Genomic DNA, 17,819 nt, shown 5'->3' with positions numbered 1-17,819 from the left:
TCCATGGCCGCAGATGGATAAGGATAATTTAAGGTGAAAGCTCCCGAGTTTGACTTCAGATGCCAGGAAATGGATATACGAGTTAGAAAAAAATGACAGGAGGAAATACATTGGCCATAGGGGACATAAAGGGTCTCCTGGCAGCTATTCTTGGGGAGAGAGCTGATGACATATGGAAGAGAGCATGGTATTCAATTGTTTCAGCACAAAACACAGCGCATAACGGTGCGCCATTTAATAATTGTAAAGCAGATGTGTGGAGGGCTCTTTCGGTACAGTATCCTGACACATCAGATATGGGTGAAATGATGACATGTAAGATGAAGGAAGATGAAGACCCTATTGCTTACATTCAGTTGAAATGGCAACTTGAAACTTGTAACCCGTGGGGAAAAAACGGCGGCATTATTTTACCACATTTTATGTCAGGGGTTGCCTGAGCCAGTACAGAGGCAGATGAAGAAACAAGTGAGAATGCAAGTGAAACCATAAGCTGAGATACAGTTGACAATAGTGAATCACTGTCGGTTGCTACAAGAGAAAAGTAGGAAGAAGGATGAGACTAGAAAAATCGAGGAAGCCAAGTTAGTTCATATAGAATTGTCATAATTTGCCATAGAAGGAGCGGTATTGACAAGCGGAGAAGGATTGGGAGTGCAGGAAACAATGAGTACATCGCAGGAGCGTAATCTGTGCCTGGTGGACCAAGGTAGATATGGGTTTTGCCACGAGGCAGAGGTATGGGCTATACAGGAGGAGGAGGAGCATTCTGAAATAATCAAGGTGGGTTTCAGAATACGCCGAATGAGAATCAGAGCACCCAAGGAGGATTTAATCAACCCAGTATGTTGGACTTGTGGGATGACAGGGCACATTGCACGCATATGTTGGAGCCAAGGGAATGTACAGAATGGTCAATTTTCAAGAGGGGGGACAGTTTATCCTCCATCATTTAGCACGCAAAATAGGGAAGGGTTTTGCCAAGATCATACAGTGTATCAGACACAAGCGCTGAAGGTGCAGCAGGTTCAGCAGCAAGAGTGAGTGCAAATGAATCCACCACAAGGGCAGTCGCAACACACCCCCATGCCGACACAACCATATGCAAAGACAGGAAAAGTGCTGACACCCAGAATAGGAGGTGTCACTGTGGTAGGAGGAAATACTTTCACAGGGATGAGTCTGTATCCACAATAGGAGAGCCCACAGGGTGACTTGATGTGTTCAGTACTATCTGTGACACCAGACCCCAAGAGGAATCAAGGGTCGGTGTGACGATAGGAGGCAAATACTTTTCTTTTCTTGTAGACAATGGAGCAACTTGTTTGTGTATACTGGAAGGAAAATATCCAATGTCGGGAAATGCCATGAATGCTCAAGGGTTTTCTAGAGCTACAAGTCAAATTCCTTTTACTGATGAATTACCTGTCTCCATATGAGAGTGAGATATGTCTGTTCCTTTGTAATATTCACGACAGACACCGGGTTACATTTTGGGAAGAGATTTAATGATGAAACTTAACATGACGATTTCATTCACTGATCAAAGAATAGTGTGTTCCACACCAGGAATGTTTAAACATGGGAGAATTTATACTGGCATTCACAGGGCAAGTGGCTCTGCGACGCGTTCCAGTAGATACAGAGGTTTTTCTATATGGGGTGAGCATTCTACTCATATGGCTACCTGGCTTGGTGGGAAAAATTGTGAGGATATCTGATAAGTTTTTGTTTAGACCACAAATTCCTATGGACGAAAAGGGGTGGCACTCTATCCCTATAGAATTGGAAGTAGCCATAGTATGAAGGGAAATGGCAATGCTCGAAGGAGTAGATGATGAGTGTTGACCATGGAGAACAGTAATAGCTCTCGAATAATGGTACAGATTGACTGACGTAACTAGTGATGACATGTTTAGAGAAGACCAAACAGATGATGAAGTGGTGTTCTTTATGATCATCAAATACTGGATAAGAATAGAAAAGAGAGAAGTCCCACGGCAAATGGCGATAATGCGGCAGCGTCCACTATATTTTCAGGAAGATTTGGAGAAGGTGCCAAGTGTCCTTTGGACCACAGGCGCTTATGATGTAGGTTTATTAAAGGGAATAGGGAAGTCAAAATAAAGCTGAAGCCAGAGGCAAATTTACCCCGAGCAAGACAGTGCTCCATGTCTCGAGAGTCAGATGAAGGTATATTTCAGACTATTAAAGTACTGATACAACAAGGAAATCTGGTACCATCGGAATCATTATGTAACACTGCAGTGTAGCCAATCAAAAAATCTAAAGGAGGGTTGTAGAGATTTATACAATATATGAGACCGATTAACCAGATTGTAGATGCAGAGTTTCCTTTAGTTCCTAATCTGGCGACGATACTGTGCAGTATCCCATTGGAAGCTCGATATGAGCGATTTAAAAATGCATTTTTCTCAATCCCGTTGCACAAGGATTCACAAAACATGACTTCCTTCATGTTTCGCCAAGCTCAACTGAAACATACTCGTTTGCCCTAGGGTACTGTGAGTCCCCATCAACTTTTTAACAGAGTGCAGTGATACAGTACCTGGATGACATTTTGATTTGTTGCACCACAGAAGATGAGTGCAGACAAGATTCTATTCAGTTGATGACTATTCTAGCAGACAAGGGATATAAGGTAGACAAGGAGAAGTTGCAGTACTGCCAGGACTGCCAGGAAAAGGTGTTATAAATAGGGTAGTTGATTTCACATGATTTCACATGAAGGAAAGAAGGTGACACCTGAAAGATCTGAGGCGATTATGAAAACCTTGAAGCCAAATACGGTGAAACAGATGCAACAATTTCTGTGGCTATGCAACTATGTTAGAGCCTGGGTGTTTGACTACAGTTCATACACAAGACCCCTTTTTGCAAGCTTTAAAGAAAGCACAAGTGGATAAGGTATAAAAATAGATAGAATGGACAGAGGAGACGGAGGAAGGGTTTGAAGAGTTGAAAAAAGCAATTTGAACAGGCCCTGTTTTGGGAATTCCCAATTATGCTAAGGAATTGTATCTGTTTTTGCACACAAATGGAATAGTCATGATAGCAGTGCTTACACAGAGAACCACGCTGCATTACAATCCTTTAATCTATTACAGTGGGATTTTAGACCCAGTTATAGAGGACCCTTCCCTTGGGAACAGTCATTGGCAGCTGCCATGTCCACAATTGAGAAGTATAAAAGTATTGTGATGGGCTGCTCAATGACACTCCTCGTGGACCATGCCCTGTTTGCCATTTTAGAGAAACCCAAAGGTACATTGACATCCCAAAAAGCTTTAGCTTATGAGGCAAGGATTTCAAATCCAACAATTAAAATTGTAAGACGTAAAATAGTGAATCCTGCTACATTTATAGCTGAGCCAGTGAAAGAAGGCGAGCATGTGCATGACTGTGCTAATTATGTTGAATTTTATGATGATATACCCCAAGTGAAGAAAAATGCTTTAGCAGGAGGGGAAATTCTCTTTATTGATGGTCCTATGAAAATTGATCAAACTAGTGGAGAGGCATTCAGGTGCAGCAGTAGTGAGGCACAAATTAAATGGAGAATTTGTAGTTGTAGCAATTGCAAGACTATTGTCTCACTTTTCAGTGCAAGCAGCAGAATTGGTAGCACTTATTGTGGCATTCGAGAAACACAAAGGGCAGGAAGTGATGTGTACAGTGATTCCGCCTAGGTGACGTCAACTGTACACGCAGGGTTAGCGCATTGGAAAAGGAAGGGCTACCTTCGTGCAGCAGCACTCCAGTACAGCACACATCCTTATTGGACAGGCTTATTAAGGCACTACAGCCCCCTGTGGCCATAGCGGTCGTTAAGTACACAGCTCACACTAAGCAAACAGATGTTATCTCTTGCGGAACGAAGCCACAGACGAAGAAGCCAAATGGGTAACATATTCGCCAGATATTTCGAGTTTTGAAACTGAGAATATTAAAGAGAAAATAGTTACAACCATGTTGGGTTACAAGAAGGGTTTAATAAATTGTCGATAACCCCACTAATGGAGATTCAAGGGATTGCACCACAGGGCAAGCAGGAATTATGAAAACGAAGGGGGTGTTCTTTATCCCCCACAGAAGCATTACGGTGACTGGATAAGACTGGATAAGACTGGAAAGCTGGTTATGCCAGCAGCATTATTAAACATCGTGCTTGAACAGCTGCATTACCATGTGCGTGGAACTAGGGAGAGTCTTGCAGCTACGATTGCGGAAGACTGGTTCATTCTGAATTTGTTGGAACATGTTGCACTATGTATAGTGAACTGCATTGTCTGTCAAATGTTTACTGCTGGGCAGAACAATTAGAGCAGTAATACCTTGACCGATTGGTCCATTTCAGCATTTACATTTTGACTACGTCGATATGCTGCAAGTATGTAATGGATATAGTTATCTATTAGTGGTGGTGTGTCCCTTCTGTAGGTCGATCGGGGCAGGTCTATGTACACACCCTGATGCCACTTCCACAGCAAGGTTTTTAGTACGCTAAGTTTTTCCGAGATGTGTCTGTGAAGTGCTGAGATCCGACAAATGGCCACATTCTGTGAATGAGGTATTTGAACAAATAGGGCTTCTATTGAACATTAAACACAAGTTTTCTTCTGCTTATCACCCACAAGCAAATGGAATTTGTGAGAGACTCAACGGCCTCCTTAAATAAAGGATTTATTAAATTGACTTTGAAGAAGGGATGGCTATACTGCTTATCCATAGCTTTATATTCCCTTCGAAATCAGCCAGGATCAGACCACTATCACACCCCTCATGAACTAGTGACAGGTCGACGTATGAGAACGCCTCTTACACCTCTGTCTAGAAGTAGGAGTGATGCCCATAGTGTAGCTAAAACATTAGGGGACAAACTGCATGATTATTTGACATGTATGACCTCTGGCATCTCTCTCATTTCAGATCAACTCAAGCCCCAGGGGGGTTGGTTTCAGAACACAGATGAAGATAATTCCACAACCAGCACAACCAAACTTTTATCGGCACCCAAGTTATATGTTGGTGATCTTGTCCTGATTAATTTCACTGGGAAGTCTCATGAACCACGTTTTAATGCCCCCTTTTTGCGTTGAAAATATAACCCCTTCAGCTGTAAAAGTCTAAGGAAGATGAGCTTGGCTTCACTTAAAGACGTAAAAGCCTATAAAGGTGAGATCCACCCTCCCTCCATTGCGATCCAGAAGCAAGACAATAAGGAAAATGTCAGCGTGTGCAGACTTGATCGATGACAAAGAAGGACGACAAAGCAATGATTTGTGGATGATGCAGATTTAGTTTGGACTAAAACTCAAGTGATACTCCTTATAGATATTTTAACAGGAGTACAAAGAATTGCAGCAAGTTTTAGTAGGCCAAAAATGAACTCTAGAAACACATTGAAGCATCAAAACAATGCCTACATGTCAGTTCTTGATCAGAAATTGGAAACAAGATCAATATCCAGATTCATTTTGTGGTGCATACCTGTTCCATGAAGGTAACCCTATGGTACTCACTGATAGTGATGTGCATAGGCTTGTGCTAGCTGTTTTTGTATTTATACTTCAAGCGTATCCTGCTCTTGTCAGAAGAGATGTTGATATTCGCAGTTTTTTACAGGATCCGATAAATGGCCCTGCAATTAGAAGACTTCTCATTGCTATCATTGAACAGATTCTGCAATTGAAAGTGTAAATAATTTTGACCAATTGTATTAAAGATGAGAAATTCTGAAGCAGGCACGGTTCTAGAGAATGAACAACAAATACCAGGATGGCACAAAAGGTGGTTGTCTATGTTTTGGTGCATATTATATGCCTGCCCGATTACACTCATTATCTTTCTATTTCTCCTCTTTCGCAGTCTCTATCATACTAGTACTCACACTGAGGTAGAGGCCACTATGGTTCCCCCCACTACGGGAACTGCTTTTGATTTATTTACTTGCACTGACGTAGAGGCCCCTAAGGTCCCCCCCATTAGGAGAACTGCTTTTGATCTACTTCATGAGTATTGCACAACTTTTACATTTGAAAGATATAAGAGAAGTGCAGAGGAAGATAACGAGGGGATAAATACCTATATAGACAATGCAGCACACTTGGGTAATAACATGTGGTATCAACATATGAGAAAGGTCAGAGAGAGTACATCTAAGGAGAATTGCTATGTCTGCGCTCTCATGCCCTATGCCATAAATGCAGTGAAAACTTTCATTTCCAGAGAGGTTCCCGAACACGATGCTAGGTGTCTCGTTCATCTTGCAGCATACATGACCAGAGGACAATTTCAGGGAAGTTGGGCCACTTTGCGATGGAGGTCGGAATGGTAATTTCCATTTCAGGGTGATTATATCAAGACTTGACAGGTGGAAAAGCAACCTGGATGGGAGAGCAAGATGCTTGTGTATCCTGCAGAAGGACAGGAAGAGGTTGTCATGAAAGGCATGAAGAGAATGGAATGCCATGATATAACAGAGATGGCTGCATCATCGGGATGTTGGGAACTGTCACGCTCACCTGGCTCCCACAGGGGCGTCAATCTGAACTGGACAACTGCGGTCTCCACCAATGTGATGCGTAGTGCCGAGATGACAGACTGGACTGGCCCACCTAGCTTCGTTTGCTTGGCCCGTAGGAATATTCTTCTGCAAATGGAGAAAGGGAATTAACCACTCGTGGAGTTGAGCGTTAACCCCCCCCACTCCGGCTGTTCTCCCCACTGATCACCTTTGATGTCCCCTCTTATAGTCTCACCTGATGGTTTGGAAAGATGATCTCTCCATCCTGCACTGAGCGCAGGGGCGCGTAGATAACCAGTTGCTTCACTGGCTCTAAGGAATTGGTGAGTTCCAGAACAATATTGACTCTGAGATTCCCGGCAAGACGCCGTAAGTATGTAGGTCGTAAGAGTTCAAATGTCTGACTTTCACTCTGTCCAATTCCTTGCAGGTTGCAGCTTGACCCTAGAGAAAAGTTCCTCGTGGCAACCGGTAATAATCAGGTAAGGATTTGTATTAACCAACACAGTTCGATAAAATAATGTCAATATGTAACCTGTTGCTTTCACCCTTATTCAGGCGCTGAGAGAAAGTATGAAGTCTCGGGGAATAATGCCTCCGGCGGTAAAATCAGGTAAGTCTATTATGGTGAGGAGGTTTCCCCTTGTTTGTCCCTTTGTTTCACCTTGCTGTCCTTTTGTTTCCCCTTAGGGGCCGGGGTTCGGCGAGGATGCAGTGGAAGCTGCGCGGACCCATGAAGAGGAATAGTACCACCGGTGGTAAAATCAGGTAAGTCTATGGGGGCAACTAATATTGCCTCTGTGTATTCCCTTGGCTCACCTTGCTGTTCTTGTCTTCCCCTTAGGTGCCGGAGTGCGGCGGGAACATGCAGAAGGATACGGTGGAATGTGAAGATGCTGCGAAGGCCAGTGAGTTCAGCGCAGCGCGGCGCTGCAGCAGGCGAGGCGAAGCGCATTAAATACCTTCTTTCTTCCAGCTCGAAGGCGCGATGGATCGGGAATTCAGGTAAGGATCAAAGTTATTGCTCTTGTTCTAACCTTTTCTCCTTCTTTCTCCCTTTTTCTAGGAGCTCCAGACTCGAGGTGGGCGTGGCAGAAGACTGGATGCAGACTTGCAGGCACAGTGAGCGTTACGCTGCTGGATGCAGAATAACGCAAATCGTGTGCTGCTCTTCGGGCGTGGTTTAAGTAGCCTCCAAAGTAGTCCTAGGTAAGTATTCCTCCACAGCCCCACCCGAGTAAAAAATTGTCCCTAGGTAAAGTAGTCCCTTCCAAGCCTCTTTTGGCTTGGAGCTCTTGCAGCATGGTCTCCATCAGGTAAGTTTGCAGCATGGTCTGCATCAGGTAAGTTTTAATCTATGAGCCTGGGGCCTATGGTGCCAGGACTGACTCCCCATATGAGCCTGGCACCATAGACGCCAGGACTGCACCCAAATAGCCCCTAGCACGGGTTTTTGGGATTGCTTGGAATAACTTGATGCCTGCTTCCGGGGTTGCTGGACTTGGTCTGGGTCCCCAGGGGTAGGCATCATGACAGCACACCCCCCCAAAGCCCCTCCTAAAGTCATTCTTCCCTGTGGTTTCGGTTTGTCTGGGAAATTTCGGTGGAATTTTTTCACCAATCGGGGTGCATGAACTTGGTCACTAGGTTCCCATGACCTTTCCTGTGGTCCGTAGCCTTTCCAGTCGATTAAATAAAAAACGTTTTGACTTTATCAGCTTGGAGTACAAGATGTTCTTAACTTCAAATTCGGGCTCCCCGTCTACAAGGATGGGGTCTGGTGGCTTGGTTAGTCTTGTCCCTAGTTGCACTGGCTTCAAAAGTGACACATGAAAGACGGGGTGAATTTGCATATTAGCAGGTAAGTCCAACTTGACAGCCACCGGGTTGATAATGGCCTTAATAGAGTAAGGTCCGTGTTCCCTTTAGAGGTATGTGTTTTGTGGCTAACCATACTTGGTCCCCTATCTGGTATTGTGGAGTATCACTTCTATACCGATCAGCATCTTTCTTGTATTTTTCTTTCGCCTGTTTTAAATGTGCAGTTGCTTCCTTGAAGGCTTGTCTAATCGTAGCGGGCAGATGGTCCACTGCGGGCATTTCTAAGTGTTGGGGTTAGTCAATGTCTGAGGTTCGAGGGTGGTGCCCATATAAGGTATAAAAGGGGCTTCGTCCATTTCCAGAATGTACTGAATTATTGTATGCATATTCAGCGATCCAAAGAATGTCTTTCCAATTACTCTCAGTCTGATGCAACATACAACGCAGGTATTGTTCGAGAGTCTGGTTGGTCCTCTCCGTTTGACCGTCGGTTTGGGGGTGGTGACTGGTCGATAACCTCACATCGATTTGCGCCAATTGACAACATTTTTTCCAAAAATGTGAAATGAATTGACTCCTGGTCAGAGACCAATACTGACGGAAATCTGTGTATGCGAACAATGTTTTTGAGGAACTCCTTGGCCAGGATTGAAGCTGAAGGTAATTCCTTTAAAGGAATAAAGTGGGCCATCTTGGAAAAAAGATCCACAATAACTAGAATGGTGTTAAATCCTTTGCATGGGGGTAGATCAGTAATAAAGTTTAACGATAAGGTGTGCCATGGTGTAGGCGGAATGTCTAAAGGTTGTAAGAGTCCAGCTGGTTTTTTCTTTTGACTTTTGTTTTGGGCGCAAATGCCACAAGACATCACAAATGATTTAATATCCTTTCACCAGGTGGGCCACCAGAATTGTCTCTTAATTTTAGCTTCAGTTTTTGCAATACCTGGGTGCCCCTCCTTTAGGGTATCATGATAACAGGAAATGACTAGCTCTTGTAGTTGCTTGTGTGGCAGAAATAGCCGCCCTTGGTAATAAGGCAGGTCATTGGTGACAGAGTAGCCGGGCTTTTCTTTACCCAGTCCTGCAGGGCTGTAGGATCAAAGAGTTGCTGGATCTTTACCTGAATGTCCTCTAGTGTCTGTAGAGTAGTCATGCCAAGAATCCTTTGTTTGGAAATTATAGGTACTGGTTCTGGGTTCACTTCTGCCTCTCCCATCTCTATTCGGGATAAGGCATCTGCTTTACCATTCTTACAACCTGGTTGATAGATTATCACGAAATCGAACTCGGCAAAGAACAATGCCCATCGGAGTTGGCGTGACGATTGGGCCTTGGCTGGCTTTAAATACTGTAAGTTCCGGTGCTCACTGTAATGGTATGCCTGGCACCGAGAAGATAGTGCTGCCAAGCCTTGAAGGCGGATTTAATGGCTAATAACTCCTTGTCGGTAACTGCATAGTTTAACTCGGGTGCCGAGAACTTTCTGGACCAAAATGCTACTGGGTGAAGCTGGCCAGTTTCAGGGTCCTTTTGAGACAGGACAGCTCCCATGGCTAGACTGGATGCATCAGTTTCCACTATGTATGGAAGTTCAGGGCGCGGGTGCTTTAATACATGTGCAGACGTGAATTTCGCTTTCAGCTCTTGGAAGGCATTTTCAGCTTCTTCAGTCCACAAAGTGTTTATTTATTCGCAAGAGTGCTGTGATGGGTTGTACAACATGTGAAAAATCCGGGATGAATCTGCGGTAGAAATTGGAAAAGCCGAGCATGCTTTGTACTCCTTTAACTGAACTTGGTGATGGCCACTTAAGGATTGCGTCCACCTTTTGTGAGTCCATTCGGACTCCTCTTGCGGTCAGGATAAATCCAAGGAATTCAACTTCTGTGGCATGAAAAATGCATTTTTCCAGTTTTGCATATAGTTTGTGCTGGTGCAATTTTCCAAGGACTGCTCGGACGTGCTTCACATGGTCAGATTCTGAAGAGGAGTATACTAGAATATCATCAATATATATGACAACACAAACGTCAATGAGTTCACAAAGGATATCGTTCATGAAGTATTGGAAGGCTGCTGGTGCATTGCACAACCCGAAAGGCATCACCTGGTATTCGAATAACCCATACTTAGTGCGAAAAGCAGTCTTCCATTCATCGCCCTCTTTTACACGTACTAGATGGTATGCCCCCCGGAGATTTAACTTAGTGTATATGCAAGCGTCCTTCACTTGGTCTAGTAGTTCAGGGATCACAGGCAATAGCTATCGGTTCTTAACAGTTATCTGGTTCAATGCGCGGTAGTCTATGCACGTTCTGAGGTCACCTTCCTTTTTGGGCACGAAGAACAAAGCTGAAGATGCAGGGGACTTGGATGGGCGAATGAAGCCATTAGCAAGGTACTGGTCTAAGTATTGTCGTAGGTGAAGATTCCCAGGTTCCGTAAGGGCGCAGATCCTGCTACAAGGGGGTTGGCACAGGGTATGAGATCGATTTGACAATCGTACGATCTGTGAGGTGGTAAGGTGTTTGCCTGTTCTTTTTGGAAGACATCCTGGAATTCTTGGTATTCTGGAGGTAGTTGCACGACTGCTGTGGTTACTGTGGCCAGGCCTGCATTCAGGTTTTTCTTTGGGTAACAGGTTTGTGCACAATCTGGGAAGGTTATTCTCTTCTCTCGCCAATCAATACAAGGATTATGTGTTTCCAACCAAGGTATTCCCAGTATTATTTGGAACTGTGGGGCTTTGATTAGATCAAACACAATAGTCTCTCGATGCCCATCCTGACCCAATGGTGTCATCTCTGCGGTGGAATGAGTTACAGGCCCAGAGGCAATTTCAGTTCCATCGACTGTGGTGATGACATCTGAGGTGGTTTTTCGGCAGAGAGGTAGATTCATCCTGGAAGATAATTCGTAGTCCACATAGTTTCCTATGGTCCCGCTATCAATGTATACCCTTACTGCGTGGATACGCGATGGCTGCCTTGGATCTATGAGGACCATTGGTATGATGAAATGCGAGGTCTGAGTATCCTTCTTCAAGCTCAGCAAGCAGACCTCTACACTTGTCAGGCGTGGTTGTTTCCCGAGTCTGACTCCATATGGCTTTATCAGCAGCTCCTACCACCTTCTTGGGTGGTTTTACAGGGCAATCCCATAGAACATGCCCAGAAGTTCCACAATATAGACACAATTGCATTTGCCGTCTCCTTTCCCTTTCCTTCTGGGTTAAGGGTCCTTTAACCCCTCCAATTTGCATGGGTTCTGAAGCATCTGCTCCTTTGGGGTTAGCATGGGTTTTGACCAACACCCGATTCTCAAACTTGGCTCGATCAGCCTTTCTGTTCTGAAGTCTATGATCTAACTGGACCACTAAGTCTATATATTCAGCGCAGTCTTGAGGCGGGTTCACGACTTGAGCCAAGACATCATTGAGTTCTCCTCGAAGCCCTCGATGAAATAGCGTGATTTGTTTTACCTCAGGCCATCCAGTTTCCACTATCAACCTATTAAAGGTCGCGATGTAGGATAGAAGGTCCTGGTTACCCTGTCGTAGGGACAAAAGTTTGTTATCCAGGGCCTATCCTTGGGAGTGCCGGGCAAATAGTCTTTCCATGCTCATTTGAAAGCCCTGAAAATCCCAATGAATTGGGTCATCCTGAGTAACTAGTGGAATTGACCAATCAGCTGTACTGCCGCTGAGATATGACAATACGAAGGCTACCTTGGCTTGATCGTTTGGGAAGGCTCCAGGTCTGCATAAAAAGTGCAAGCGGCATTTGTTCATAAACACGGCAAACCTTTTGGGATCTCTGGCAAAGCGTTCGGGCGGAGCTAATGGAATATTTCCTGGTAGGTTTATTTGCACAGGGTTACTCGATGACACCGGAGCTGGATTTCCCCCGGGACCTGGTAGGGGTACTCGTCCAGCCTGGCTTTGCAGTAGTTGCCTAGCAAGGTCATCAGTTTGCTTCTTTGACAAAATCAGTTCTCTCCTAAGAGCATTGGTTTCTTGACGGGCGGAATGCACTTCAGCCCTCAGTTCCCCTAGTAATTGGGCCAATTGGTCAGTTTCTGAGGTATCCATAACGCCCGGGTGGGAATTTGTGGGTTGGCTTCGCGTTCTGTTATGCTCACCTGGCTCCCACAGGGGCCGCGATCTGAACTGGACAGCTGCGGTCTCCACCAATGTGACGCGTAGTGCCGAGATGACGGACTGGACTGGCCCACCTAGCTTTGTTTGCTTGGCCCGTAGGAATATTCTTCTGCAAATGGAGAAAGGGAATTAACCACCCGTGGAGTTGAGCGTTAAACCCCCCCCCCACTCCCGCTGTTCTCCCCACTGATCACCTTTGATGTGCCCTCTTATAGTCTCACCTGATGGTTTGGAAAGATGAGCTCTCCATCCTACATTGAGCGCATGTGCGCGTAGATAAACAGTTGCTTCACTGGCTCGAAGGAATTGGTGAGTTCCAGAACAATATTGACTCTGAGATTCCCGGCAAGACGCCATATGTATGTAGGTCGTAAGAGTTCAAATGTCTGACTTTCACTCTGCCCAATTCCTTGCAGGTTGCAGCTTGACCCTCGTGGCAACCAGTAATATTCAGGTAAGGATTTGTATTATCCAACACAGTTCGATAAACTAATGTCAATATGTAACCTGTTGCTTTCTCCCTTATTCAGGCGCTGAGAGAAAGTATGAAGTCTCGGGAATAATGCCTCCAGCGGTAAAATCAGGTAAGTCTATTGTGGTGAGGAGGTTTCCCCTTGTTTGTTCCTTTGTTTCACCTTGCTTTTGTTTCCTCTTAGGGGCTGGGGTTCGGCGAGGATGCAGTGGAAGCTGCGCCGACCCGTGAAGAGGAATAGTACCCCCAGTGGTAAAATCAGGTAAGTCTATGGGGGGTAACTAATATTGCCTCTGTGTATTCCCTTGGCTCACCTTGCTGTTCTTGTCTTCCCCTTAGGTGCCGGAGTGCGGCGGGAACATGCAGAAGGATGCGGTGGCATGTGAAGATGCTGCGAAGGCCGGTGAGTTCAGCGTAGCGCTGCAGCAGGCGAGGCGACGTGCATTAAATAACTTCTTTCTTCCAGCTCGAAGGCGCGAGGGATCGGGAATTCACGTAAGGATCAAAGGTATTGCTCTTGTTCTAACCTTTTCTCCTTCTTCCTCCCTTTTTCTAGGAGCTCCAGACTCGAGGCGGGCGCGGCAGAAGACTGGATGCAGACTTGCAGGCACGGTGAGCGTTACGCTGCTGGATGCAGAATAACACGAAGCGTGTGCTGCTCTTCGGGCGTGGTTTAAATAGCCTCCAAAGTAGTCCCAGGTAAGTATTCCTCCCCAGCCCCACCCGAGTAAAAAATAGTCCCTAGGTAAAGTAGTCCCTTCCAAGCCTCTTTTGGCTTGGAGCTCTTGTAGCATGGTCTGCATCAGGTAAATTTGCAGCATGGTCTGCATCGGGTAAGTTTTAATCTATGAGCCTGGAGCCTATGGCGCCAGGACTGACTCTCCATATGAGCCTGGCGCCATAGACGCCAGGACTGCACTAGCAGGGGTTGTTGGGCTTGCTTGGAATAACTTGATGCCTGCTTCCGGGGCTGCTGGACTTGGTCTGGGTCCCCGGGGGTAGGCATCATGACAGGAACACACTCAAGTCTTAGTCTATGGACAAGGAAGGGGTGGGAAGGAGGACTGATGTCTCCTGTGCAGCTCATCTACTGAAGTCAGGGTATGTGCAAGAGGTACAGAGAGTAAACGATGGGTGTTTGAAGTCATGGGCTCAGCATCCTAAACTACTGACATGGGTAGAAGATGAATTATGTCCAATGGTAGTGATTTCATTGGCGAATGCAACATTGTGTTTCCGAAGAGAAGGATGGAAGCATGTGGGAAATAACATAGGCTGTAAAACTACAGTTGACTTTTCCAGAATGGGAGCAGGGACATCCGTCCTAATGGATCGATATTGGGCTTGTGGGCCTAGGGCCTACATCGAGCTGCCCAAGGATTCGGGAGGAACGTGTTCCTTAGTGCTCATCCATGTTCCAGCATTAGTGATTCCTCAGAGTGACTTAAATATTGGATAATTTCCAAATGTAGATCCCCATTTGAGAAGGAGAAGATCACCTGAATTCCTCAATCAAACCAGAAGAGGGAATTTCTTTTCAGCCAAGTCAATAGAAGCATATGATTCTATTCCTTATGAGCACAGGTTGTTCAGCAAGACTGCTTCACCGTTCATGACTATTTTCATGCCTGGGATCCAAACGCTAGCCAATGCCAAATGGTTGCAAATGACCAGATGGAAGGTTCTGCAGGCAATCAATGCCACCGTAAAGGGATTCAATGCTGTCAAGGAAGAGTTGAGGGCCATAGGACTGATGACCCTACAGAACAGATATGTCCTTGATATGATCACAGCGCTAGAAGGAGGAGTTTCTGCCAAAATCAGGCCATCATGTTGCACATTCATACCTTCTCATGATGATGGGAATGGAACCTTGTCAGAGGCCATAACTCTGTTGACGAACCTGCATGACCAGATGTAAGATGAGACAGAGGACATTATAGATGATAGTTGGTCTGCATCCATATTCTTATGGATTCTGTGGTGGAAGGCAAACAATTTCAACATTCTTGGAGCACTATTGATCATGGTGATGTTTGGATTATGTGTGATCAAGATAATAATTGCACAGTGCAAGAAGACATCAAAGAAAGCAGTCGGAATGAAGATCATGATCAATATCAAATCAGAGTTTGGACCCAAGGAATTGACTGATGAAGATGTCAGAAAATACATGGAGTCCAGCATCATAGCACCTGAAGGAACGAAGTTTCAGTATACGAAGAATCACAAGAAGTACGTGGGACGATGGGTCTATTGTAACCCGAATGGAGTATGCAGCTACATGACCTGGAGTGTGGATGAACATGTCAAATCAGCTAGCATCCTGAGGGGGGTGATGAAGATCTGGACTCCAAAAAATCACCTTTTTAAAAGAAAATATCAAGATGTGGAGACAATTGAGGAGGTGGCTGAGGACTCAACCAGAGGGGGGATTGTAGAGCAGTAGCTACATGTGTCTGCAGGAAATCCCCCCCCCTACCTCCTGCATGTTGGAAGCCTGAGATTGTGCCATGCTTGACACCAGCAGTTGTGACCATACCACAGCGAATATTCGAAAGAAGGTACCCTCTGAGAAAACCTTACCAAATGTATTCCCAAAGAGACGACAATCTGAGGGAGGAACAGCATGAAGGAATATGAAAAACAGGTGAAAGAGGAGCTGGCGATGTCACAAGAGATGAACATGGCAGCCTGAGAAGACTGGCTGAAGAGGATGCATGGACCTTATAGAAACTGATGAGGTAGTGAAGAATCAAGTAAACTTTTGTATGTGAAAAGAAGTTTGCACGTGTGTGATACACTGCAGAAAATGCAAGCTGTTCAATAACTGTAAAGATGCAGCAACACAGTAGATTAAGTAATCTTAGAAGCGTTTCGGCGCTGGAAAAAAAAAACACCATTAGTACCCCTGTTTAACGGGCCGGGGAACTAATGGCAATAAACCCCTCATCTGTGGGCCATTACTGCATAAGATAATGCCCCCGGTGCCTTCATTCAAGCCCTCACTATGCTTGGGCCTGTAACTATGGGCCACAGGGGTATTACCTTATGCAGTAATGGTCCGCAGGCGAGGGGCTTATTGCCTAAGTAGGGCCAACCCAGTGCACTCTTCTCGTCATCTTTATGTGTTGAGGATGAATTGCCTTGGGCACCAAGTTCGTGTTTATCCAATGAGTCGACTTTTTCTTGGCGGAGATGGTGGATTCCTGATGCACTTCTGATCAAAGGAGAACCTCAATAATCACACCAACCAAAGGAAGTTCATCTGGAGGAAGAAACAGCGATTGGCTCCTATCAAGGGAGGGATTATAAATGCTCCTTCTAGGAGTAACTTGCAGTGGGCCCATTTAGGATCGGTGAAATATTGATGAATCACTGCATTTATGTTGACTGAACACTTGAAGTTTGAGATCGCATCAGACACATTCGTAGATTGAGTTGATATGTTGAGTTGTTGGGCACACTCAGTTCCCTGAATACCAAGTTCAATAGTTTGCAAAGGTGTGGGCGATTTGGGAGCTGAAGAATGGTTCAGTCGGACAGCATCCAAGATGTTGTTTTTGAGATATCTGATCATGTCATCCATAATCAATAAAGAGTTAAAAACATTATGTTTAAAATTCATTTTAAAATCCTTCATTTATGGTAAGTTTGACATTTAGGTCTGCCATGGAAGTACAAAAATCCTTTGCAAATGTACCCATAAAATCATGAATTAAAGAATCCGAACTAGGTGTAGAATTAGACAAAATCTCGTGGTTAATAATAAGTAAAGTCTGCTGCTTTCTTAGCGATAGTGGGATGGGTTGGGTTAATGAGGCAGTAGCGGGGCTTGTAGCCACTGTTAGAGGTGGATGGTGGCCACCATATTGAGGGCACTAGTTTCGGTGCCAGTGGAGTTGCCCAATGGGTTAGGGAAGGTTGGTGTGTCTGTAAGGACCTTCAGGGTAATTCATTCCTGGGTTCTTTCCCGCAAAGAATCCTGCCCCACTCCCTGAGATGTTAACTGGCATGCAGCAAAATCAGTGGTCTTCATTGCTTCTTTTGTTGAACTAAGGCCCTGTTCCATTGTTGAAATCAGTTTGTTCAGCTTATGAGATACCTCTTTTAGGTAGGAATCAAGGGAGGTCTGGCACCTCGCATTACTGTAACCACCAGCATTTATTAGCTTTTCCCCCCGGAAGGTTTTCCTGAAACATCACAGCTTTTCATTAGCCAATAGAGCTGTGCACGCTAAGGAGAGAATTTATCTCTACAGTACTGGGGCAGCTAAATGTGAGATGACACTGAGTCAGAAACCAGAAAAATCTAAAGGCGGGGGCTCCGAGGCAGCAGCCCACAGTCATCTCCTATTATGATTGATGCACCAGGAAGAGATCCAAGAATAATATGGTTGCAATAGTTATATTGGCTGTGCAATTATGAGTGGATAAGGGCTGGACAAGGACTGATGCCAGCACCCCTGCCAGATGGACTAGTCACCCCAGTAAATCACCCAATGGCACCTGCCCATGAAGCTGTGTGGTTTGTCTGCAGCTGGAGCAGCCTCCAGTAGCACCAGGATGTGAACCAGGACCATGGCACAAACAAGAAGGCAGTCAAATAACATGCACTGGTTTTAGGTGGGGATGGGGGGGGGTAAAGGAAAGCACAGAACAGAGGGGGTGAGGGTCACAGCTCCCCCTTACCTCTGCAGTGGCTTCCGATCCAGATGCAGATAGTACAGTTGAGCATCACTGTGGGTACACCGCGGACCGTGTCCATGGCAGCTCCCCGTTTCCGCCTCTGGTAATGCTAGGTTAGCGTTGCCAGGGT

This window comes from Ambystoma mexicanum, chromosome 13, assembly GCF_040938575.1.
Source record: "Ambystoma mexicanum isolate Mex_15411 chromosome 13, UKY_AmexF1_1, whole genome shotgun sequence".
Lineage (NCBI taxonomy): Eukaryota > Metazoa > Chordata > Amphibia > Caudata > Ambystomatidae > Ambystoma > Ambystoma mexicanum.
The sequence above is the reverse complement of the archived record's forward strand: the minus strand, read 5'-3'. Positions refer to the sequence as shown.